The sequence below is a fragment of the Rhinolophus hipposideros genome (assembly GCF_964194185.1).
Source record: "Rhinolophus hipposideros genome assembly, chromosome: 5".
In the NCBI taxonomy this organism is placed as follows: Eukaryota; Metazoa; Chordata; class Mammalia; order Chiroptera; family Rhinolophidae; genus Rhinolophus; species Rhinolophus hipposideros.
The window spans coordinates 26,736,797-26,764,754 of NC_138051.1; the positions used below are offsets into that span (position 1 = coordinate 26,736,797).

Consider the following 27,958-nt stretch of genomic DNA (forward strand, 5'->3'; position numbering starts at 1 on the left):
GATCAAATCAAGCACAAGAGAAAACGATGTAATCAAGAGACAGTAAACAAGAGATACGTAAGGCTGCTGCTGGGGTAACACAGCACACTGTGTTACAGGAAACAATTGTTTTTATAAGTAGAAAGAGTACACTCTAATATAACAATAAAAGCATACGAGGTAAATACATAAACCAGTAACATACTCGTTTGTTATCAAGTAGTATGTGCTGCACATAATGGCATGTGCTGTACTTTTAGTCAACTGGCAGCACAGGAGGTGTGCTTACACCAGCGTCACCACAAACACATGAGTGATGTGTTGTGTTGTGACATTACGATGGCTAAAATGTCACGAGGCAACAGGAAGTTTCCAGCTCCATTATAATCGTATGGGACCACCGTCATCTATGCATGTTGACTGAATCGGCATTATGTAGCACATGACTAACTGCGAAGTGGCAGCAGGTCTGCCAACACAGAAGCTTCATAGACAACTTAAGGCATCACCATTAAGGCCTGTGACTTCATTTTATACATACAAGTGTAAGCCCCCTGCAACACGAAGGAAAACTTCATAGAATTCTTTCACACTGTATATGTATATCAAATCACCACATTGTATGCTTTAAATATATTACAACTATATTTGTCAATTATTCCTCAATAAAGCTGGACGAAATTATATCTGATTTACATTTTCTGAAAAGCTTTCAAATATCTCTAGCAAGGCAAAAAGGTAGAATCTCCATGTTCAAATTTGTTGCAAATGTTTGCAAAGACATTCATTTTTAACTTAAAGGATATACTTTAAAAAACTGAATTTGTAGTTCATAGTAACAAGCAATAATGATGCTTTGCCCACCACTCTTTGTTTGGTTGTATTTTGTTTTGATTAATTATAGAAATGTAGGTCATTTGTTCTTTATTGATTACTCAAATGTATTTTTTTAATTTGCATTATCAAGTAAAATTTATGCACAGTGAAATGCACAGATCTTATGAATACTGATATATATGTACACATACACACACACACACACACACACACACACACACACACACACACACCTGTGTAATAACCTCAACCAAAATATAAAATATTTTCATCACCTATCTCAAAAATTTCACTTCTGTCCTTTTCCAGTCAATCTTATAAAGACAGAAGTGTTCTTATTTCTATCACCACAGGTTGATTTTAATGATCCTGAGTGCCATAAAAATAAAATCCTGTAGTGTTTACACTTTTATGTCTTCCTTCTTTTGCTCAATGTAATGTTTCAAGGGTTGTTTAATGTATCAATTAAATCACCCTTTTTAACATTTTTGAGTTTTCCATTGTAATAATTTACTGGAAGTTGTTTACCGGGTTCCTTAATGAAAAATGTAAAGAGTTGTTTCTAGTTACATGCTATTCTGAAAAAAGATGTTCTAAACAATTTGCACAAGTGTACCATGAACATGTTTCCATTTCTTTTAGATAAATACCCATAGTAGGCAGAATAATGGCTTTTCAAAGATATCCACATCTAATCCCCAGAACCAGTGAATAAGTTAGTTCCATGACAAAGGGCAATTCAAGTAGCAGCAGGAATTAATGTTGCTAAGAGTTGGTCTTAAAGTAGGGAGAATGTTCTGGATATCTAAAAGTGCCCAATGTAATCACATGTCCTTAAATGTGGAAGAGGGAGGCAGGAGAGTCAATGTCAGAGTGATGAAATGAGAGAAGGACTCGACTGGCCATTGCTGGCTTTGAAGATAGAACAGGGCTACAGGCCAAGAAACGTGGACGACCTCTAAAAGCTGGAAAAGGCAGAAGCAAAACGCTGAATTCTCTCCTCAAGCCTCCGGAAAAGAATGGTGCCCTGCCATCACCTTGATTTTAGCCCAGTGAGACCCATTTTGGATTTCTGAATTCCAGAAAGGTAGGATAATAACTTTGTTTTGATGTAAGCTACTAAGTTTGTGATAATGTAGAGCAACGGTATCTATATTGTTATTTATATGTGATACAACATCAATAAGTGGAAATGCTAAGTCATATGGTACATGGATAATTAACTTTATAAGGAGCTAGCAGATTTTTTTGAAGCACACCATTTTACATTCTCACCCATCAGCAATACATAAGAATTTAGTTGCTCCACAACCTTGCCAGTATTTAGCATTGTCCGTCTTTTTTATTTTGAACCACTTTGGGGGCAATAAAATATTATCACACTGTAGTTTTAACTTGTCTGATGATTAATGAATTGACCACATTTTCATGTATTTACTGTCCATTTGTGTATCTTCTGGGAAATATCTGCTCAAGATCTTTGCCTGTTTTTTAATTGTGTTGTTTCTCTTCTATTGTTTACTGGTAAGAATAAGAGTATTTAGTATATTCTGGATATATCTTTTGTCAAATATAAGTATTGTAAATACAATTCTCCCATTTGTGTCCTATCTTTCATTTTCTTTACAACATCTATTGTTGAGAAAACTTTTAAAAAAATTTAATTGAGACAAACTTATCTTTTTAGTTTAATATTTAGAGCTCTTTGTGTTCTGGCTAAAAAAATTTTGTCTAACCCCTCTTATCCTAGAAGTTCTACAGTTTCAGCTTTTATTTTTTTTTTTTTTATGTGATGTAAGGTGAGGATCAAGATTTATTGTTTTCCTTACTTTATTTAGTTTTTGCAACACTATTTGTTGAAAAGACTTTCTTTTCCCCCATAAGTTACATTGGCATCATTCTACCACATACATAGGTATTTATTTCTGCATGTCCTATTTGTTTCCATTGATCTATTTGTCTATTCTTATTCCAAGGCTACACAGTGTCTCAATTGTTGTCACTTAATAGTAATTCTTAAAATTAGTGTAATAACTCCAAAAATCTTCCCTTCGTTGAGGACTGCTTTATCCATTATAGATTTTTCACCTTGTATATGTTTTAGGATCAGACTGCCAATGACTGTGCTATGATTTTTTTTTAACAGCAATTGCCTTGAACCTATTGATTTGGAGAAAATGAGAATCTTAAAAATATTGAATTTGCAATTTATGAATATGATATTCCTCTCTTTTATTTAGGTTGTCTTTAAATTTTCTCTTAACAAAAGTTTGTCATTTTTAGCATGCAGGACTTAAATTCCTAATTATTTTGTTTTGTAGCGTTATTAAATAGTATGGCTTACTAATGTTTTTCAATTATTTGCTAAGATATTAAAATCAATTGATTTTTCCTATATTGACCTGGTATCTTAGGATCTTTCTCATTCATTACCCATAATATCTTTTTTAGGTTTCATTGAATTTTCTGTATACATAAACATGCAATCATGTCAACTATGGATAAAAACAATTTTTTTTTTCCTGTTCAATCTTTACACCATTTATTTCTTTTTCCTTGCTTTAGTGCACTGAGTAGGAGCTTCAGTACGATGTTGAACAGAAGTGGTAAGAGTTCGTACCATCACCTTGTTTTGATATTGGGGGGAAAAGTGTATATAACAATATTAACTGGAGGCTTTTTTACAGCTTTCATTTATAATTGAAATGTTATACTATGCTGTCTGAGAATTTGTCATAAATGAGTGCAAATGTCATTAAATGCTTTTTTTTTGCTTAAAATAAGATAATTATATGATTTTTATCTTTATTTGTTAATGTGACTTAAAATTCTTGTCACAAGTTTAAAATCCTGGGATAAACTGCATTTGAGTATTATGTTATTCTTTTAATATAACATTAGATTCCGTTTGACAATATTTGGTTAAGGATTTTTATAAGCATGTTCATAAGAAATATTGGTCTATAACTTTATTTGTACTTTAATGTCCTCATTTATGCTGTTTTATGGTTATGCTGGCCACATGAAAAGACATAGAAAATGTTACCATATTTTATATTTTTTCTAAAATAGTTTATATAACATTGATATTAATCATCATTAAATATCTGTGAAGTTATATACTAGTGAAGTTATTCACTAGTGAAGTTATCTGAATCTGATGTTTTCTTTGTAGGAAAGTATTTACTTAGGAATTAGATGTCTTTAATAAGCAGAGAACTGTTCAGATTTTATTTTTATTCTTACGTCAGTTTTAGAGAGTGTGTTTTTTCTAGGATTTTTATCCATTTCATCTAATTTGTCAGATTTATTGGTATAATGTTGTACGTAATATTTCTTTTTAACTGAGTATAATATGCTTACAATGTTGTTTCTAGACTTCTCCTATTTGGGATTTATTGAACTTCTTGGATCTACGTAGTATTGCTTTTTTACCAAATTTAGGGAAGTTTTAGTTTCTGTTTACTCAATATTTTTTCTGATTCTTTCTTTATATCTTTCCACCCCTCAACCCCAGCCCCATCCCCGTACTGTCTATTTTTTATGCTTGCTCAGTACTGCCTCACAGGTCATTGAGATTTCGTTGATATTTTAAATATTTTTCTCTCCCTTCTTTAATTTGGATAATGTTATTAACCTTTTTTTTTTCTTGCTGTTGTTTAAACCATCCAGAGTAATTTTTTTATTTATTTCAGAAATTTTATTTTTCAGTTCTATAATTTCAATTTGTTTCTTTTTATTGTGTCTATTTCTTTGCCGTAGTTTGTCCATTTTTTCCTTTAAATCCTTGAATAGATTTCTATAGCTGTTTTAAGATCTCTGCTAAACTTTATATGTGTTTTTTGTTTGTTTGTTTTTGGCATCTGTTTCCATTGGATATTTTTTCCGTGGTAATGGCCAACATTTTCCTGCTTCTCCTAATAACTTTTTATTGTATATGTTTCTTTGTAGAGAGTCTCATGTACGTTGTCCTCATTTTAGTCCTGTTAAGCTTTGTTTCATCAAACAATTAATTGGTATAGATTATCTTGATCCTTTTAGGCTGGGTTTTGTGCTTTGTAGGGTGGGTTGATTTCAGGGTTGGGTTTTTTTGTTGTTGTTGTTTGTCTGTTTTTAATTAGGACTAGGGTATTTTTTTTTCCTCTAAGACATGGGATATTAACTGGATGTCTAAATTGCTCTATGAGATCTCTCGCCTGAGCTGGCCCCGATTTTGACTTCTTTTAGCTGTGTGCAACCTCTAGCACTCAGGTACTGCTCTTAGGCTCCTAGGAGCCACTCTCTGTCGGCCTTGTGGACTCAGTGCCCTATGCATGAGCACCTTAGCCATCAGCCAAGGACACAAGGTGAACCCTCATGCAAACTTTTGGGGTGCCTTCCCTAGACAGCTACCTCATTTTCTGTACCCTACCACTCCAGGTCCAGCTGCCGCAGCAGCTTCAAATTCTAATCTGTACCTCCTCAGCTCAATAAGATTTCTGCTCTCTACTGGATCCATCTTCTTTCTACAGAGTTACGGATGTCTCCCAGGCAGAAACCTGGGGATAATAAGAAGCTTATCTCATGGTTTTTCCTTTTCTCAAGGATGATAGGACTGTTCTCTTTGTTTCCAATGTACCTGAAAGTCATTGTCTTATATATTTTGTCCAACTTTTGCAATTCTTTACATAGGAACCTAAATTCAAAATAAGTTACTTATAGTTACAGGAAGCCAAAATCCTCTAGCACATTTTTGAATATTATTATGTATAATCATTATGGAGCACAAATAAATAAGAAAACACGTTCTCAACCATCTGAAAGAGATAAGAAAGGTGTATATTTGACTAAAATATAACACACGTTGGCTCTTTTTGGTTCCTGGAATGCACCAAGGCCTTTCCCACCTCAGACTTTGCAAATACAATTCCCTCTGTCTTGAAAATTCTTCTGTCTATTCCTGGCCTGCATAAGTCTTATTCATCCATCAGTTCACAGGTAAGATGTTACTTCTTCAGAAAAGGCTTCTCTTACCTTCCTCTCCAAATTATTTTCGTTAACTTTATTTCTCATGGCACCCTGTAGTTTTCCAACATAACTCTTAGCAGAATTTCTCTTTATACATATCTGTAATGATTTAACTATAGACTTCATAAGTGCAAGATTAAGTACATTTTGTTTACTCCCATGTCGCTAGAACTATCACAATATTTAAACAGTAGCATAAAAACTAAATATTTCTTGAATAAATAGTGTCATAATCAGCATGGAAAATATTCATGTTTTTTCTATATGATACTTTGTACTGGGTTGATTAGAGAAGCTCTTAAGAGATGGAATTTTAAGGGACAAAGATGGGACAAGGGGCTTTCTAGGCAAGGAAATATCATGAGTTTAGAAAGTACAAGTTATATTTCAGGAGGCAGTGACTGAGCCTGTTTTGCAGGAGGATTCATTAGGAAAGCAAAAATAAATAAGGCTTAGAAGGCAAATTAAGTTTAGATTCCTCATCTTACCAGCCTAATAATAACAACCAATTTGTAAAACATAAGTCCCTAAATAATATTACAAATTAGTACATATAATTCTTTTAAAGGTGTAATTTATTTTTAAAAAGCTAGGTATCACATAAGAGTTTCCACCAATACCTTCATAAGAAGACACTGGCTGAAAAAAACTGATACCCAAGAATTTCAGTCCCTACTATTTGAAGTTCAACTTTGTTGAGAAGGATGCCCAAAAACATACTTTATCAACTTCCCTGTGTGACCTGTGTGAGGCACAATAAAGATAAACTTTTCTTCCGATGTGTCATAGCCAAATTTGTATTAAATAAATCATAACATTTGAAGCAACATGAAGATGGCATATTTATGAGTGTGGGCTAGAATACAGTTCTTGGAAATCCACTGTGGCTCATTTCTTATTCCTGTAAGAGAATGTTTAGAACCATAAGTGAATGCTTATGAGGGTTCCATGAAAATAGGGAGAAGTATAAGTCGGGTGGGTACTGGGAAAAGGCAGCTATGTGCCATACCCATCTGAGACTCTTGGTATGTGCACGCTCCAGTTATTTTCTCCATTTGCAGTTAAGCGCAGAAATATAAATGTGTAGTCTACCCACTGCCTCATGCTGTTAATTCTCAGAATAGTTGCAGTTGAGGCTTTCTCCGAGGCAGTCAAAGCCACCTCCAGGAACCAATTAGTTTCTTCCTATTGCCTTAGTCCTGCTAGTGAAACCCACTTAGTCACAAGGGATCATAATCAACTCCGTTAACAGCACCCTCCCCAGTCCACTTAACAGACTATATAAGATTTCCCTCAAGTCTGCTTTCTCAAAGTGGTGTCCTACCATTTGAAAAGCTGAGCGACATTATATTTGATTTATGCAGTCAGTGTGAGGAATTCTCCACATATGCCTAGCAGTAACTAACCACACTACAAGACGATTTCATCTCTTCTGACACCACTACAGTGTAGAAAGGAGGAGGTGTTCCCAATAATAAGCTCACTGACCTGGTGGCATTAGGTCAATTTGCTGCAAACTTATCCTTAACTTGAAAAGTTACCATCATCTCAGTTCTCAAAAGCTGAGCTGACTTAGAAAGATTGGCTCCTCTTTCCAAGCAGCTAAGTGCTATTGTCTTACCAAAAAGTCATTCCACTGGAAAGCTCCCCGTGTCCTCAACCCAGATCCAGTTTGCCTTCTTGCTACTAGCCTAGCATCATCACAACAAAGGGTGGTAGTGCATCACAGTTAAGAGTGTGGCCTCCCTGGGAACCCAACTCTGTGACTTTGAACCCCAGCTCTTCAAGTTATTAACATATGACTAGGCCAAGACTCTTTGTCTCAGTTGCTCGGTATTTAAAACAGAGATAATAATGGAATCTATATCACATGGTTGTTTTAGGATAAGATAAGGTAATTTTATTAAATTTATATGTGAAGCACTTAAAACAATGCCAGCAAATAGAGATTGATATTTATGTCAACTATTATCACAATTCTTATACATTTATTTTTACTTGGCTCATTCATTATACAAGGTCGCATAATTAAGTTTGTGAACTCATCCTAGAAAAAGTGCTGCATACCTCATTGCTGAATATCACTACGGTCACTTTCGAAGTACTCCCTTGGGAAGCTATGCAATGACACCAGTGCCTAGTCCACCCTTCAAAGCAATTTTGGAACTCTTTTTCTGGAATGGCCATCAGAGCTGTTGTCATATTACCCTTGATGTCCTGAGTGTCATCAAAATGTCTTCCTTTCAATATTTCCTTTAGTGTTGGGTAAAGAAAGAAGTCACTGGGGGCCAGATTAGGTGAATAGGGAGGGTGTTCCAATACAATTATTTGTTTACTGGCTAAAAACTCCCACACAGACAGTGTCATCTGAGCTGGTGTATTGTTGTGATGCAAGAGCCATGAATTGTTGACACAAAGTTCAGGTAGTCTAACTTTTCATGCAGCTTTTTCAGCACTTCCAAATAGTAAATGTGGTTAAACATTTGTCCAGTTGGTACAAATCCACAATGAATAATCTCTCTGATAGCAAGAAAGTTTAGCAACATTGTTGTAACAAGTTCGCGAACTTAATTGTCAGACCTCATACACTCAAAATATTTATTGAATGCCTGCTATGTGCCAAGCTTGCTACAGGATATAACAGTGAACAAAATCTCTATCTTTAAAGGGATTACATTCTAGTGAGAAAGAAAGAAAATAAGTAATACAAATAATAAGAAAATTACATAGTATCTTAGAAAGTGATTTTAAAATATAGAAAAAATAGAGCAGAGTAAGGAGAATTGGGAGTGTTCATAGAATGAATCATAATTGTAAATTAGTATGATGGTCATCGAAGGCATGACTGAGAAAATGATCTTTGAGCAAAACCTTGGAGCAGATACCTGGTGGAGATCATTCTTATCATTCTTATCACAAAGGTCCTGAGGCATGAGTGTATGTGGTCTGTGGAAGGGCAGACAAGCCAATGTGGCTGGAGTAGAGTGAGCAAGAGAATTTGGTGAGATGAGGGCCAGGGCCCTTTGGGCTATTGCAAAGACTGAAGCTTTTGTTCTCAGCAAAATGGGAACCACTGCAGGATTTTTAGCAGAAAGATAACATGGTCTGATTTGCATTCTGAAAACATCACTCTTGCTGCTCTGTTGAGAATGAACCTTGTGTGAAGATAGCAAGACTGAAAACAGCGAGATCTGTTAGGAAACTGTTGCCCAAGCCCACATGTGAGAGGAGAGTGGCTCAGACCAGGGTGGTAGCACGGGAGAGGTCAAGATGTAATCAGATTCTGGACACATCTTGAAAAAAGAGATAATGGATTTCCTGATGGGATGTTGGCAGGGGCAGCATAAATAGAGGATGGTAACTATCTTCTTCACCCACTAGAAAGTCATGTATTAGAACATGACTGTGGCTGTTGCTGCTTACTGTTCTATCTTTGACAAGCAGTAAAATACCTGACACATATTGTCATTATTGTTCGATAAAAAAAGGAAAACAATATTCTAAGACGTTGAAGTTTAAACTAGAATATCAATTTATTTTTAATCAGAAATCTCTTCTCTCTGTCTCTGTCTCATTCTTAACCAGAGAACTTCTATCTCAATACTTTAAAACCTAGAAAGCCTGTTAGTAATCAGTCGGTTGAATGGTAGAGATGAAATTGGAACATAGGGAGGTAGAGTATTTTAATAGATAAAAAGACAAGTAACTCACCCCGTACAGTACACCTCCCTGGCGGCCTGAGTCACTGATGTTGTTTCCTGTGTCTTGTTTTATACACACGGATACTTACAGCAGTTCACATTCTGCACGAACCAACCTGCTTTTGTATTTATTGCACATACTCGTACTCTTCAGATGTGCAATATTGTCAGCTTGGCTATCAGCAAGTTGAGCTCTTGAAGCCTCTCCATTTAAAATGGCCTTTGCATGTACCTAATGTCACTAATTTTATATTGGTTTGTATTAGTGAGTCATTGGAGAGGAGTAGGGATTTACATCTAAGAAGGGATATTTATTTGTTTAATTGTTTTGCCCCCTTTTAATCTTTGTACCCTGCAAATGTATCAGCAAGGTTCGGGAAAAAGTTCTTTCTGCCAGCTAGAAATGATCTGCTTTTCCCATACAATATACCTACTTAAAATCTATCATTTGAAAGTGCAAAATGTTGTCAGTTTTCAAATTTTATTGGTATGATGCCTGTTTGACAATAAGTAGAATATGTGCCTTTATGATTTTTTCCAACAATAGAACGGACTTTCCTTCCCTTAGTCACACTGAGATATGGTTCTCCTGGTGACTCCAGCACACAGTTGTGCAATTTGAAGCTTGGAATGGAAGAAGGGAACCCAGGTTTAACCAATAAATTTGGTCTCATTAGCTCAGTACTTCCTCACAGCTGATCAGAATATTTTTCAGTTAGCTAACACATGCCATGAATTTCACATATGCTAATATTTAATGAAAATCTTTATGTCTCATAGAATATTTTTTGAATGATTCATTATAAAAATAACTTTGAGGACGTCAAAATTCCAAACAAGTTGAAAGTGTTGCTTGTATGACTAAGCTGATCACAGATTGTCATTAAATTATTATCTAACTATGGTAACCGGTAAATAAGACCAATTTGAAACCTATGTGATTAATTTGAAACCAAATTGTAGCTATCTCACCTAGGGGAATCTGGCATCTTGTAAGTGATTAGTTCTTGGGAAAAATAAATATGTTTAATAAATTCACAAAACTGTTACAGCTCCCAAGAACACTGGGTAGCCTGTATCTGAAGTGACTTGCCTCCTACACACACACACACACACACACACACACACACACACACACATACACACACACAAGCAACCCTAGACTTTCACAGAGGGACATAAAATAGCTGTATGCAGAACTACCCAAAGCCTCTTCAAGAAAGAAGTGTCATCCATGAAATTATGACAACTAGAAGCAAAAACATCTATTAGGTAGAGTGTCATTTGGGGGGCTATGTATTTCCAACTTCTTAAATAACAAGAGAAAACGCAATGGCAAAACACAAAACTTACCATTGATGGGGTAAGAGGGATATTGTGCCACAATGAAGGAAATCCTTGATTAAAGACAGCATTGCCATGCATCGATAGCATCATCAGCTGTTAGGCTTCAGGATGTTTAATAAGGAATCAAAGACCAAAATGAGAATGATTTAGAATCTATTATTCAGGAGGCAAGAAATTGGAATGATAATCATATCAAATGAGCCAAAAATAAAGGATTAAGGAAAGGTATTTAGAAGTGAGTAAGAATAAAATATACAAATTTAAGCCGAAGCAAGCTAATATATCATTACAATGACTTGACATTTAAGGTAGGCACACAACAACTCCAAATCCAGCCCTATTAAAAAAAATCATACTTTGATTATTAGTAAAATCTACTAAAAACTTTTCCTGGTTGTATATGAGTACATTAGAAATGACTGATTAACTATTTTGAGATCTAAATTTAAGCAACTTTCCCATAAACAGTTACTTTGCCAAATAGCACAGTACAGACAGGTGAAAACATGATGACAGTTTTCTACTAAAAGTCGTAAGGGATGACACATACCAGATATGTACCAATCTGTCTATTTATCCACCTACCTAGTTATCTAGCCATTCAAATAACTTACATCTCTGTACAGTGATATATACCCACGCACCAAAAGAAATGCTCCCAAACTCTAAAAATCTCCTAACATTTTTAAGCATAGATGCATTTGCAGAAACCCTCTGTGGATCTGTGATGTGTGGGGCTTTTAATGCTTTGTTCCCATGCAGTACACAGGGAGTAAATCTAATATTTCCAGTATTGGACATTAATAATACCCCCCATTCTCGAAGGAGGACCCTCTCCTAATGGAAAGATTACTCTCCAAACCTCATCAGCAGTGCCAGCCTCAAGGTGACTCACTCTCCCACCTGAACCTGCAGCAATTTCTTCCTCCACTGCTCTTGCCAGACATTAGCTGTTGCCATCCTCCACAAAGGGACATTAATAGTCTTGAAGGCAATATGCTGTTTTTGTGCTTGCTTCCTTATCCCCTCCCTTGTTGCTCATTAACTTATATCTGCCCTCTAGGAATATAACTAATAATCATCTAAGGTGAGGGAGAAAGCTCTGGCAACTTCACAGATAAAGAATAGAGGGAAAAGATTTTTTTTAAGTAAATTATTTAAACCAAGATAAGTCATTATTCATGAACCCTAGATCCGCTACTTCAAATGTCCTTAGTGTTGGTGATTGTCCAAGTCATGTATTAATACATTTGAATTCATTCTGGATTCAAAGTGCAATTTACAAACACCACTTCCTAACCTCTTAAAATGTATATTCTATTGACTGAAAACACACACAAGGTTAGCAGAGATGACAAGACATTTTGAGATAACACAGAAACAGCTTGTCCTCTGGAGAGTTCAACACGATGCCCTATAGCGCTTAAAGGGGAGAAAACCTCTTTGCTTCCTGAAGGAGATACTGGCTAAATTCAAGCGTATAATAAATTCAGGCAAATAAATACTTGTCTGGAATTGGAGATACTAGTCTTCAAGAAAACTAGCTTAAGCGCCTTTCAGGGTTACTTAAGGAGTTAAGACCAAGTTCTCAGAATCACAAAACAGGGAAAACAGTCTGTTGGGAGGGCATATTGGGGTATACAAGCCAGAGGCATTCCTTTGCAGTAAATTTCCTATGCCTTGAGGCGATATGTATGGTTCATGCTTGCAAAACACTATGTAGGATTTTCACTTCCTCTGTCAACCAGTAAAGACTATTTGGGCAAGTTACATAGAAAACTACTTTTCTAATTCCTGCGTTAGATACTGGGGTCAGTGTTCCCTTTTGAAAAACCCTTCTTTGACCACCCCAGCCATGACACAATAGGTCACAATTTAAAGTCCTTTTTACACACTGAAAAGGAGATAACCTGAGATGCTCCAATGTGTATTGCCTGGGCTATAACAATGATGGTGATTCAGCTAAGGTTTGCAAAGGATATGGACCTTCTTGGAGGAAGACCTTTGAAGTACACTGCACAGGTCTCAGAAGCTCAGATCCTTTCCTTGCGCAAAGTGACTCTCGGGTACGTCAGAGCTGTGGTAAAGTTATGCTTTGGAAGGCAAGGAAAGTGCTTTCCCTCACGCTCCGGGTGGCACAAGGAGTATGATTTCTTGATGACTCTGACAGGTTTTTCAGAGTTTCTAAATAGCGAGTCCACAGCAATTCTATTTGAAATTTTCCTGTTGGGAAAAATTAATAATGCCACCCCGCCTGTTACACAGGCAAGTACACCTAGTTTCAGGTTTCCCCCCCATAGTCCCATTTCTCTAATAAGCACAGAATTTCTTTTAAACTCAACAAAAATTAGATGCAGACCCAAGTAATGATTGGGCAGGAGGGCTGATATTAATTTTCTGGTTAATTATATTGTAGAATATGCCTTTTATATAATTTATATAACGGAACCTTGCTCCTCAAAGTTTGGTCTTCAGATCAATATCAGTGGCATGATCTGGGCCCCGCCTCACACCTACGGAATCAGACCTGCATTTTAACAAGCCCTCCAGGCGATGTGTGTGCCAGGTGACTGCTGGAAGCATCGGTAGTTCTCCAGGTCAGCAAGGTTTGGAGAATCTGGGCAGGAGGTTGCCTTTCAAAACTAGAGCAAAAGGCTAGATCATAAAAGATTCAAACTACATTCAAAAAATTCAAAAAATTTAAAGTTTTTGTGGCGATGACATTGACAAGTAGTACATTGCCACCCAGAAATTATATTCCCAAGGATTTTTTTCTAAATTTCAGTTCTCTTCATCAGTGCTACTCTAGTACTGTCACTGAAAACATATACACATATACACATATACATATACACTTTCAAAATACTTTTAAACATTAAACTGCATGTCCCGTAGATAGTCTCCATGCCACTAAAAGTATTTCTCTTTTGAGTATATTCTAAGGGTAGTTTTTTCCTCAGTTTGAGAAATTTAAGAAAATCTAATATCATTTTTAGTCATTCTTTAACCTTAAAAACTACAGTATTGTCACCTAGAACTAAGCCGCCCACTGTGTGCTTTCTCCTTTAAGTCATGTGACTTATCTCTGCACTGTAGCAAATTCTTCCTACTTTAGGACAAGTCCACACGCACCTATACGGCTTAGTATCTTATAACAAACAGCACCTGGAAGACCTCTCTCTCTCTCTCTCTCTCTCTCTCTCTCTCTCTCTCTCTCTCTCTCTCTCTCTCTCTCTCTCTCTCTCCTTCCCTCCCTTCCTCATTCCCTCCCCTTACCCTCCCTAAATCAGAGGTTTAGTTTACATTGTCTTGGTCCTGAGATGTCTTTCACTCTCAGCTACTATTTGCCATTCTCTGGTTCCCTGTTTATCTCCACATCCCACACCTGCAAACAAACAAACAAACAAACAAACAAAAAACAGTTCTCCTCAAGCCTTGAGCCTAGCCCTGGCTCAGAAACCCATTCCCTTTGTTGGCTCCCACCTCAGATTCCTCATCTGCACAGTTTAGACCCTTATTCCAGCAGTTCTTCCTTATCCCTGTCCCTGTGTTCATGCCCCGAAGGCCTGGCCTAACATATTCAAGGGTTTAGAGCCTCTTAGACTGCCAGCTGTAGTAGATTCACGCACAACTAACTGCAGTTTGTCCTCAGTTCCCCACACCTCCCTCCTCAGCTTCCGGCAGCCCCCTTTGTCTGCAAACTACTGGTACTCTAGTAGACACCAGTCCAAACGAGTAGCTGGAACTGTCCTCAGTGCATTCTGATACATGGAGCCTTACAGTCACTGTTTCCAATTCTGCTTCTAAAAATCATGTCTAAGAGTAGGGGAGCTTGCCTCTTTCTTCCCTTTCAAATATGGATGTTCTAGGTTGCTAAGCTAATCAAGAGAAAAGCAGGAGATAGAAAGCATTTGGTATTCTGCCTTCAGAGTGTTATTCTAAGATCAATGGCTCTTTAATGCAGATCAACAAGATTTATCAAAAGCGAGGTTATAACCAAAACTTTTTTCCAAGAGGCACATGACAAAAATGTGTACTCATTTTGACCAAGGCTTATCTAAATAGCAGTTTTCATTTCCTCATTACCTTTCTAGGATAAAATTAGGTTGTGGGCTTGGCAGATGTTTGATTTCTTAGAACAAAGATCAGTGGGAAAATGTACGTGTCCATAATGAAGCTATTTCACAGTGGTTTCTTCTTATGGGAAATAGAATTTTCTCTTTTTGTTTGTTCACTGAGCTTCTCATGGAGAGGTAAATGACCTGATAAAGGGCTTTGACATTAGCAAAAAAAAAAAAAAAAGTTGGGATTATAGATTTCAGTGAGATGTGGGAACAAGAAGCTGACGGGAACTCTTTGCCACCATGATTAAGAATAAATGTCTTCCTATAATTAAAACATTGATATGACCACAAAGTTGGCAAATAAGGATTCTACTCCAGGTTAGGAACTGTCATGCAGGGGCTCCTGCTCACAGCGCCATTTGTCATGCAAGGAGTCCGGTGGGGTCTCTGCTCCTGCTCCCCACATAAGAACACAGGATGTGGTTAGGCCAAAAAGAAACACCCACGGAGCTATAGGTAGGGGAGTCATACCACTATACTCTCACTGGCAGCTGGGTTGGAGACACAGGAGGCAGGAGCCACACTAGCCACAACCACTTCTCTCTGCCAACCAACCTCACTTGCTAGCTGCAATCCACCGTGCTAACTGCAGTCCAAGCTTGCCAGCATATCACTATCTTCTTGCTAGCTCCCATTTTTCTGCTAGAGTATCCACAGCAGTTATACTAGTGGCCAATGGCTCACTGGTTACAGCTGACGGCCAACTAGTCACAGCTGATGGCCATCTGATCACAGTTGATGGCCATTTACTACCTGAGCCAGCACCTTTCCATGTGAGGCCGAGAGCTTGGAAACTGCACTCCTGGCTTTGTCCCCATACTCCACCACTACAGGGTCTCGCCTCACAATCTACGGACAAGTGTCTTCCTGCAAGGGGCCCTGTGAGAGGAGCCTGGAGGTGAATGCAATATCCTAGACACAGCCAGGCTCTCTGGGCATAGCCAGGGTTTCTCAGGGCACCACCAGTCCTTTCTGAGCTTCTTAGGGTACCACCAGTCTCCCCAGGCACAGCCAGAGCCTCTCAGGGCACTGCCACTCTCTCTAGGCACAGCCAGACTTCCTGGGCACAGCCAGGGTTTCTCACGTATTCTTAACGGCGGCTGGTCGAGACACAAAAGCAAATATCCACCAGTTCCAATACATGGTGGTATGTTCCCAAGCAAAGAGCCAAATGGTCCATCAAATCAGGGATGGAAGGCAATTCCCCGTAGTCCACAGTCATTTGCTAGGGCTGCGCACCGGCTTCACAACATGTGAACTCTCCACAGGGCGAGGGCTCCAAGTCCTCCCCATCCTGGGGGTGAGGGACCACCTTGACCTCACCTGCATCTCCCAGGGAGGAGTCAGCAAGCGTTTCCTCCTGGGATTACAAGTCCTGCATCCGGGCTGCCTCAGCAAGCACTTCCCAGCCCACAAGGCCACAATGATCTTTGCTTTCTCCGGCCTACGCTGGTCAGAGAACTGTCCATATCTTCCCACCCCTCCACAGGGGTCCAGCTCTCCAGCAGCTGCTCCTCCTGGTCTTCCTGAGGCTAAGTGTTCATTTCCACAAACTGCTCCACCACCCTTCGGAAAGCTTTGGCAGGCATTGTACCCTGCTCGCTGTGCCTTGTGTCATGCAATGTCTCTGCTGCTGCTCCCCGCACAAGAACGCAGGATGTGGCAAGGCCAAAAAGGAACACCCACAGAGCCACAGATAGGGGAGTCATAGCACTATATTCTCGCTGGCGGCTAAGTTGGAGACACAGGAAGCAGGAGCCATACGATCTGCAACCTGCCGTCCACTTCTCTGCAATCCTCAACCCGCCGTGCTAACTACAGTCTGCGCTTGCCAGAATATCACTATCTTCTTACTAGCTCCCATTTTTCTGCTAGCATAGCCACAGCAGTTATATTAGTGGTCAATGGCTCACTGGTTACAGCTGACGGCCAACTAGCCACAGCTGATGGCCAGCCAATCACAGTTGATGGCCATTTACTGCCTGAGCCAGCACCTTTCTATGTGAGGCCAAGAGCCTGGAAACTGCACTCCTGGCTCTGTCCCCACAGGGACCTAAGCAATACTAGTGACATAGGGGGACTAGTCTTCTAGGAAATATCTGGACTGTGGGTCTTCAACCAGAAGAAGTTGAGGATCACAAGCCAGCTAGGGGAGAAGTGACCAACAACATCCAGCTCTTCTAAACAATTTCCTTTGGTACAGTTCAGTTAGGTTGGTCTTTTAGACCACAGTCTTAGTGTCAGATAAGAAACTAACCTGCCACATTATATCTAGAAGAGGTCTTTCCAGGTCAAAGGGCATGTATATTGATACATATAGCCAAATTGCCCTTCAAAAATTTTATGCTAAATATGAGAATGTCTGCTCCCCCATAACCTAGTCAAAGACCTTGGAGATTAACCTTTAGGAGACACTCAGAAAGGCCAAGGACTAGTCAGAGAAATAGCATCAAAAAAGAGATGCCATATGGAATTGGTTTCAGTCTCACGAAGTTCCCTGCCCATACTAGAAAATCAAAAGAATAAATGCTATCTGGAGCCTAGCAAACTGATGCAAGTCTTGATTCCAAAGATTTTTTCCAAGCGTAGTTTTCTCTTTCCACGTGAGCCCTAGCTTTGGCATCTCTTGCCCCACCTAATCCAAAGAACATTCACCTTCTGTTCTTCTTAGTGGCAGACTCCCAGGTATGCTGTATCCAGGTTCAGAATCTAGCCCTCGTGGGAGACTTCAGATTAGAAGACAAATTGTGAGAACTGCTGTCTGACTCGGACTGTGCTTGTGAACATTCGGACCATCTATGCAGCAAACCTGAGGATGCTGGTTCTACACATCAACAAGGGCTGAGTGGCAGTGGGATGGATGTGTGTGTGTTCACGGGTGTTTCTAAGCTTACAGGTGGGAGGGGTGTCTGAGTCTTGTTAATTCTACCCTTAAACTAGGTCTTGTATCTGTCTTCTCCATTATCACAGCTTAAATCCAGATCCTCATCCATCAACTGGGGCCTGAAATGTTTCAACAGTGTCCTTAGAAGTTCATTTCCAATTCTATTCTACAATCTACCTTTCTGAGCTGATTATGTCCTACAGGGGATTAACAGTGTTCCACCTAACTGGCTCAAGTATAAACTATATTTCATTGTATTTTTATTCATTTGCAGTCTAGCTAGTTTAAAATAGAGGAAAACATTTTAATGACAAAACTCTGTACTCTTATTTTTTTCTAATGTAGTCAAATATAATGCCACAAAAGCTTACTGAATTACCATTCATATTCCTTTCTTCCCTGGAAGAAAGATTCAGACGCTATAAAGCAAGGCAATTACAGCTCTTGTAATTCACTATCGCTTTCTAATACATATACAACATTGGTAATACATAATTATTAACCTCATGTCACATTAAAACCAAGAAGAGCTGAAATGGCCCAGATGTGGAGGATAACCAGCTTCTATGTACTTTTTGTTAGTCTCTGATGCTCCTCTCCTGGTCCCTCTATGTCTACACGGAAGTTTTTCTTTATAATTTAAGTAAAAACTTTTGTGAATTAAGGGGCATAACTTCAAATGTTCTATATGAAGAGATGAGCAGTGTCAATAACTGATTCCTTCATACTCAAACTGATACCCCTCTGGGACAGAGAGGTGTTCTGGCATCTGAGATGTTCTGGGTTGAAATCCTTACGCAGGAGACTACTTGAGGTGATATTTAACCTCACCCCCGTCTCTTTTCTTTCCATTGATATCTCACCCACACGACTATTCCATTTTTCTCTATTCTTCATCTTAGCTCAGGTATCACCTTGCATATTCAATCCATTCTCCTTGCTTTTCATGGTTCCTCTGCTTTGTTTAATATATTGTACCCAAATCACAAAAATATGACTTGATACCAGTTTTCTTTCAAAAATACACACTTATTTAGGATATACTGGAGATGAAACAGGCCCTTATGTGTTTGCCTGGAAAATATTCCTGAGGGAAAACAAATTCAAAGATTCACTACCTAATTACAGATACAATGTTGCAATGCAAACCACATGTAAGTTCAAACATGCTAAGTGATTTCTTTCAGGCCCTATTGCTCCTGCAAAGAAAACACCTCTCTCGGCATACCCCTTCACCAATTAGGTACATGTTCAGAGTTATATTAACCCTAACACTTCGTTCAGGGAATATTGTTTCAAGAATTCTAATTGCATCCATAAATTCTTCATTTATTTAATAAGTGTGTAGCAAGCATCTGCCAATATGGCTGGCAGTAAAAAACAAATTAGCTCAGCCCTGTGTACGTTTTCAAATCATGGTCTCCCCACTCCCTATAAAAGAGGGCAACATAACAAAATATCTGGAGTGGACAATGACTGAATACATAATTTGGAGATTCCAGGCAATTCTGATACACTCATCCATGCCCATTTGAGAAGCCTTGTTGTATACCCTTTCTGTTGGAAATCTTATTCATTCACATGGCTTCAAATAACTTTTACATGCAAATAACTTTTAGGTAACATAGTTTTCTTCCCTGAACTCCAAAATCTTCTGCTTCTGGATTGCCTCCTTAAAGTCGTTCCTCACATACACATCTTCAAACCCAAGCTCAGGGTCAACTGCCCTACATATGGACTTTCCCTGGGGTTTGCTATTACATTAGTTATTGCTATGCACGTAGCCACTGATACTGGAAAGTTAAAGGCATTCGTGTCTCTTCCCTCTCCTGTATTTTAGAACTTAACATCGTATCTGTCTCAGAGCCTAGTTAATTCCTTACTCAGATTATCTCTAATCTGCCCCTTGTTCTCCACCTCCAGTATTACTCCCTACAGATGACACCTTTACCAACTGGTGTTTAAACATATTGCCAACTGTACTATTGCAATTCCGTCCCTGGTATACTTCTTCAGTTATCATTCTAAAACAGAAATCAGATAATTTCACACCCTTCCTTAAAAACGTTGAAAATATCTTCATCACCTACCATATTAATTTAACCTATACTGAGGGATATAATATTCTGCAAATTTTAACTTTAGGTATTTTGTAATCTTTCTCCCTTGAACCTGAAGCCCATAAAATTTCTTTAATTTTAAAAAACATTTCCCCTCCACTACCTCCGCATATTTCAAGTTGTTCCATTTAGGACAATTTGAACTTGAAATGCAGCTTAACTCTCTAACCTTAGATTCACAATGTATAAGTTGAGAATAGCAATAGCTACCTTGTAGATTTGTTGGAAGATTATTAAATGAGGTGTTTATAAAGCCTTGAATACATATCCTAGTACAAAATTAATGTTCAATAAGTGGTAGCTTTTTAATACTGTTTGTTTGTATCTGACAGTTTTAATTTAGCATTATATTGTGAATATTTCTCCATGCCATCAAATAACCTTTGAAAATATGATTATAAACTGCTGCATAGTAATAAATCACATGAATATACCTTAATTTATTTTACCCAGTGCCTATTGGTGGACATTTATATTGTTTTCAACTCTTTACTCTTATAAATAACACTGTAATAAGCATCATAACACATAAATCTTTGTGAATACCTCCAAATATTTCCCCAGGATAAATTACAAGAAGAAAACATTTTAAGGCTCTAGAAACATGTTGCCAAATTACTCTCCAGAAAGGTACCAAGTGATGTTCCCACTAACAGTGTATGAGAGTTCCTTTCCCCTGCATCCTTCCTAACACACATATTCTCTTTTTCTCCCCTTCCTCTCTTTATCGGTGCAATGGTAATCATGTTTTTGTTACACCTAACACTCCTCCATATTTAACCAATCAAGTTCTTTTAGTAACAGAGAGGACAGAAGCCCTTTTTCCTTGAAGAATCTTGGGAGGTTTTGTTGACCTCTCTTTGTCTCTTGGTCTCATGAGAGTAGACTCTGTATGTTTCAAGCATCATCCAAGGGGGGGTATTTTATCTTTATTTAACTATGTCTTAAATAAGTTAATAAATCACCCCCATGACCCTACCTATCTCCAATCACCACCAACAAAATATAGACGCCAAACTGCCCACATTGGAGCGCTTTATGATTCCCCGACATTCATCCCTCAACTCTGCCCTTAAAATATAAAAATCCACACCCTACGATAAATGGCAGGGTAATTATTAGGAGTAATAGAAGAGATGAGACTACTTAACCTCAAAATTTTCCAGCTCAATCAAGGCTGTCTGAATCACTGGTATAAATGGTCCTTATCCCATATCAAGAGATCAGTTAAACACCAGAAATTACATAAATCCTGCTTATCAATTGGCAAAAGAGGAGATAAAAGCAAAATTACTTTGTATACTGTTTGCTAGCTAAGGAAATGCAGGATGATATAAGGCTATATCGTTCAATAGGGTTATGTTTGTCTGATAGCTGTTGTCTTCCCCAAGGTCAAGCATATTGTCATTATTCAAAAAAAAAGTTAAATAAAAGGATGAAAGAAAAAAAAATAAGACATATTAACCAGATTTGACTCTCAACTACTTTTACTTAAGCAGGGAGTCTTAGAATAGCTCTCAAAATTCTGATTAAACTTCCTCTCAACAGGTTTAATTTGCATTTATTGAACGATAGTAGACAAACATAGTTCTTAATTTCACTATTAGCCATTTGTATTCTTTTGTGAAATATCATAACACGATATGCTATACTTTGAGCCAGCAAGTCTGTCTGTGGCAATTTAACCTAAGGAAATAAACATAGATTTTCAGAAATTGAAAAATGTATGTTAAAATATTTATTCCAGTATGTATTCAGAAAGAAAAAGGAAAAAGAAATGATCCATATATCCAAACATATAGAATTAATTAAATGCACTATGGCACATCTACAAATAAGGATACTATTCAGCCATTAAAACTAATGACATAAAAGAATATTTAAGCACATAGAAATGATTTATAATATGTAGTTAAGTGAAAATATTAGGTCACACAACTATGTATGGAATTATTTCTTAACTCCCTGTTCTCTGTTGAAACTATTCTCAATCTTTTCACCAAACCACATGAAGGTTACTAACGACCACTGTGTTAAAATCAAGTGCTCAGTTTTCAATCCTCTTCTTACTGACCTATCAGCATCATCTGACCATCTGATTATACCCTCTTCCTTGAAACAGTTTCAGCAGTTGGCTTCAGGGAAATCATGTACTCTTGGTTCTCTTTCTTCACTGGTCTCTTAGTTTTCTTGGTTGGTTTCACCCCATACCCAAATCTCAAATTATGAGTTCCAAGTCCTCAGTCTTGATTCTTCCTACTCTGTCTTTCCTCACCCCTAGATGATTCCATCCAGTCGTATAATATTAAATACCATCTACAGATCCTGATGTCTCCCAGATTCTACCATCAGCCTGGATTTCTGCTCTGAACTACAGACTCTGCAGTTCTGCAGTTGGCTGCCTATTTGACATTACCATTTGGATATTGAATAAGCACTTTTATTAAACACATAAAAAATGAACTCCTGATGTTTCACCCTCAAATCTATTGCTCCCACAATCTTTACCATGTCAAACAATGGCTACCCTATTTTTTAAGTAATAATAATGAAGTGAGGTGAGGTAGGGCCCTGGTAAATGGAGGAAGGGAGAGTTGAAAAGAGAAAAAATACTTAAAAATTCTGTTCTCTCAGTTTTTTTTTTCTAAATTTGTTTGAATACTAGACAGGTCTTCATAAGCTTTTTTAGGCCTCTGTTTCTACAACCTTAACAGTCAATATATCTCAACAAATGTGATTCCTGAATTGACATAAAAATGATCTAGGTGAGTTATGAAATCCCAGTTTCAAAATACTGTGCTTATTTATAGTATAACTTCTACCTAATGGTGAAATGTTAGAATTCCCTTTCACTTCAAGAACAAGATGAGGATTTCCATGATTGCCTCATCTACTCAACATACTAGAACTACTAGATGGCATCATAAGACAAGAAAAAGCACTAAAGGTGTAAGGATTAGAATGAAAGAAACAGAATGACTTTTCACAGATGTTTTCCCTGTATTCAAAACCAGGAATAGTATATGGACAAATTATTTGAATTAATAAGAGACACTGGCATATTTACGGAATGAAAGATCGATAAGTTAAGGAAAACAAAAAGTCAATTATGTTTCTATCCACTAGGATAAAGAGCTGGAAAATATAAAAATGTTTACATGGATAAGGAGAGTAAGTATACTAAAGATGTTAGTTCTTTCAAATTTCATATAGATGTTCAATGCAGTTGCAAATTTCATATAGATATTCAATGCAGTTGAATATAAAATATTCAACAAAAAAGTTTAAATTTATGTGAAAGAGGCCAAGAAAATTGATATTATTGAAGATGATAAATACAGTGGATTAATGACTTAATGTAAAAGGCAAAACTTTAAAAAATGTTTGAACAATATTCTCTTTACACTTTTGAGAAGGGATGGGTTTACTCAGTAAAAATGTAAATGAAAAGATCAATAAAATTAACTATGTAAAATTAAGAACTTCTGGTTCACAAAAGAGACATTAAAGAAAGTTTTAAATGTATAACCTAGGAAAAGTATTTATAACACAACCTCAAGAAAGTTCATGGCCAGAACATACCAAAAAACCTCCTAAAAATTAATAAGAAAATGAAAAAAAGAAGAAGAAAAACTAGTACCTCCCAAATGGGCAAAACACATTAAAAAGTTTTATACGGGAGCAAACAAGAAAGAAAAGATGCTCAAACTCATTAGCAATCACAGACCTGAAAACTGAAAAAATCACAATGGGATAACCTCTCACATACACTGAGATGACAAAACTTTGAAGAATGACATAGCTAAGAGTGGTGAGGATGAGAAGCAGCAATACAAACTCTTCAACACTGCTCTTGGGAGAGTTAATTGAGATAAAATTATGGAATTATTTAGTAGAGCTTAAAATACACATATCTTCTGACCCAGTATTACCAATCCTAGATAACATATCTTAGAGAAACCTTTGCACATTTGTACCAGGAGACATAAATAAGAATATTAATAGTGACTTGATTTTCAACAGCAACAAACTATAAACAATACTTGTGTCTATCAAGGGAGGATGAATGGATAATATTGAAGTAATCATATTATAAAACATTCTATGACAGTGAAAATAAATGAACGATAGCTCCATGCAACAATATGAATAAATCTCAGAAATAACATTGCATATATTCTCTGGTATATACTACATATTTCTTTTATATGATAACAGAACTTTTGGTCTCAAGTTTGTTATAACAAAACATGATAAACTTTGCTATAAATAGTTAGTCTGTTGCTACATATGTGTCCTACTGCCTTTATTCTCAGACAAGGGGAGGCTAGCATACATCTAGGGTGGCTCACTTACCTGTTGCCTCCTTCCAAATCCTTCGTCTTCTTCAAATGCTAAGTGAGACTGCGATATCAGGTACCTTCCAGTTACCCCTTCTCATACATCCTTCTATCTTCCCTCTGCTCCCTATTACAGGAGGGTGATCTACATGGGACACATGAATGTATTTCTATCCCCTTTGATTTCTGGCTGGCTCAGTGAACCAAAAGCCCAAAAAGGTGATTGGATGGAGAGAGGACAGTGAGATCAGAATATTCATCCCCTTCATTCCTTCTTACCAAAATTCTATCCAGCTGGTTCTGTGCCCCTGGATCAAATGCTTCTCTCAAGCCTGTCAACATTACATTGACAGACTTCTCCTTCCAGGTTCTGATTAGCTCCTCATCCTTTCAGACCTAGAGGGCCTAACAGTCAACCTCATATTAAACCCTGTACGACTGCACCAAATATGCAGTTCCATAAAACATATACATCTGTCAATAGTCCCTTCGGAAATAAACCGTCTTTGAAGTATTCTAATTTGAGTGGGCCATCTAATTCTTTTTGGGACCTTGCCTGATATAAATGGAGAGGAAGGGAAAGAAAATTAGGGGAGATGGCATATCAACGAGTTAAAAAAATAGTATGCAAAGAGAAAATCGTTTTTTCGTTTGTTTGTTTATAACCTGGCAACCATTTTAAACTGAAAAAAAAATGGGGGGGGCATGATAAGGATCTTAATTGAAAGATATTTAAGCTAATGAATGTGTTTCCTCATTCAACAAGGAAATGGCACGATGACCAAGTTAGAGGAAGATGGTTCTGGTAGTTTTATGTAGGATAAACTAGGGAGTGAGGTCCTGGAAATAAGAGGTCAATGAATTAGCAAGCCAGAGGGAACTCACTTGATAAAGTCAATCTTAGAGGGCATATTTGAGAGGACATCCAGATGTGATCCCTATACGTTCCTAACCCCACATCACAACATCCAGATCCTGATCCTGTCTGGCACGTCACATCTGTAAAGTGAATTCTCTCTGGATGGCAGTCAAAGGAATGACATGACATGAGAACCAAAACGGGAATTGAGTCAAAAAGCTCTTTTTTGCTGCCAATAATATTTGAATTGGTATTCTTATCAATGGTAATTGTTTTCTATCATCCTGTTCAAAGCCTTTAGCAGCATTTTATATTCCACTCTAGGTGTGTTTTGAGCCTTTATTGCACCAAAACAAATACTCATTAGTGTTTTGCTCTGCCTCCTTTTAAACCCAGTCTATTTATATTGTTACTTTCCCCCACAATGGACTCTGAAATGTCTCTGTTTAGCACCATCTGCAGATTTAATTAATGTGCTGTTTTGCTCATCTCCTAGATGATTAATAAAGATGTTGAATAAAACCAAGCTTAATACCCTAACATGAGGCACCCTGTAGCCGCCTCCCTCTAAATGAACTCAAAGAAGTTTGCTTTTGTATCTGTTCATGATCTTTTATGATATTCTCAGTTCATGTGAAGAGTGTCCTTCTGGAATCATACCTGGGTTTGCAAATCTGAATTGCAAGTCTCCCTCAGAAGAAATACATCCTCCACGGATGGCAGTGACTGCGCCATCACCGACATAATTCAATGTTGTGTGCAAGTCAGGTTGATGCAGATTTCTAAGTGATGTGACCTACCTTTTTCTAACACTACTGAGAATCTCAAAAAGTCCTCACAGTTACTATGTAATCTGGCCTTTTCAACAACCAGTGACTTAATCAAGCACATTCTATATTTCTCACGAGGAACCTGAGACTCGGAAATTAATTTACAGGAAGCTAATGACAGTTCCAGCTCCAGGATGCTGGAATTCATACTTGCTGATGCCTAATTTGGTGTTCTAACTAGTTGAAATATGCTGAGTTCAAATATTAGAGGTTTTGAGGAAGAACCCTTGTTACCATAGTTTCAACTCAGAGTTTGGGAGCGAAAGTTAAAATGATTTTATAAATTCCCAGCAACATGAATTTAAATTTTTCTCAACACTTTTGTTTGTGGTGGTTCTTACCGATGTTAATCCAGATATTAAAGGTAAATAAATGAGAAAATGAAAGATGGGTCTTGGAAATATCCTCTATATAGGCAGGACATACTCGTAGATGTGCTCAGAGATAAGTTCATATTATTGTTGGCTTAACAGCATGCACACAATAATTCAGAGTCAGTGAGGCTGTTATTAATACTGATTTATTACTTATGAGTGGGTTGTTCTAGCAGACTTCTTGCTTCATAGGAGATGTTTTACTACCCTCCCTTAGGCTAGGTCCTCTCCGTTCCACTAGCCAATGATTGAACCCTTGAATTCCTCCCAAGGCCACAGGGACCTCTGATCTCTATTAGCCAGCACTCAGTTTCCTCTACAGAGAGAAATGCCAGGAGCTGACAGTGTATTCTTCACTTGCTCTTGCCTCTGGGATGATTGGCAGTGGAGGGTTTCTCAGCCTAGCTGTGCTGCTGATGTCCAACTCACTGCAGGGTTCCTTTGTGCAAGTGGGCCATCAGGAGCTCCTGGGCATGTGCGTGTGAGGGACCTCTCCCTGCTCAGACCAAAAATAATGGTAAAGAGCTGGATGTAGAACGAGAACCATAACCAGCAAAGCTGAGTATTTCTTCATTATGTTTCCGTCTCTGGCTAATTCTTATGATACTATTAAAATCAGTTGTGTGACCCTTGGGCAAGTTACAGAGCTTCAGTTTTTCTCATTTATGGGGATAATAATGAAAGTAGAAACTTCAACTGCCATAAAATATGTAATGTACCATAAAGTGAAATGTATAAATGCTTATTTTTGCATCCTAGACCTCCTTTCCTCTGTCTCATAAACTATTGCAATTCTGTACTAAAACTTATTCACCAAATTGTTACGTATTGTGAAGGCACACACCTTCTTAAAAAAGAAATTACTGTAGCACAACAAGGAAACAATAGCTCTTTTAGGTGAAGTTTTCACATATATTTGAATAATAAGCAGAACGTAAAGCATGTTGTTTTTTTTTAGCTTTATGTTAATAAACTTTTAAATGAAAGTCATTATTAACTAAAGATAAAAATAGAGAGAAAATGCCTCAAACGAATTGTTCAAGGTACAAAGTAGGCTTTGGTGCATAAATCCTAACATTTTTTTCTCCCTCCATAGCCCAAATCCTGCTCAGAGGGTCTGAACAAGAGAACTGAATCAAATGACACTCAGACTTCAGCTTGATTGACGATAAAGCTTGATTGGAGAATGTGTCAGGGACTTAAGGCCAAAATGAGATTTTCTTCTCCTTCAAGGAGGCCAGGCCCACAGACTTAGTCAACCTTTCCTGGTTTTCTGGTTGTATTTATCACCTGGATACAGGTGAATCACTATACCTAAGGAGAAGTGATTTCCTCCATGGAGTAGAGTGAGTAAGAGTAGGTTGGGGAAAGGGAAGTCAGCAAAGGAGAGAGAAAGAAAGTGGTGGAAGTTTCTTCTGCCAGAACTTCCGAGAGCATCTGAATGTTGGTGGTCATTACTTTTTCATAGTAAGAGATATAAAGGTAGGTAAAAAATGGTGCTCCTTACATTAACACCTGCCACAGTTATAGATTTGATAAATTTCTTGAAAAAGTCA

General features: G+C 37.6%; 1 long non-coding RNA gene across 1 annotated transcript in view; it reads left to right on the plus strand.

The window, feature by feature from the left end:
• Positions 1–1,680: 1,680 nt before the first annotated feature.
• LOC308497624 overlaps positions 1,681–27,958 on the plus strand; it is a 113,831-nt gene continuing 87,553 nt past the window's right edge. The window contains exons 1-2 of the long non-coding RNA XR_013993352.1: positions 1,681–1,903; positions 3,382–3,422. This is a non-coding gene — a long non-coding RNA (uncharacterized lncRNA). The remainder of the gene's footprint in view (positions 1,904–3,381; positions 3,423–27,958) is intronic.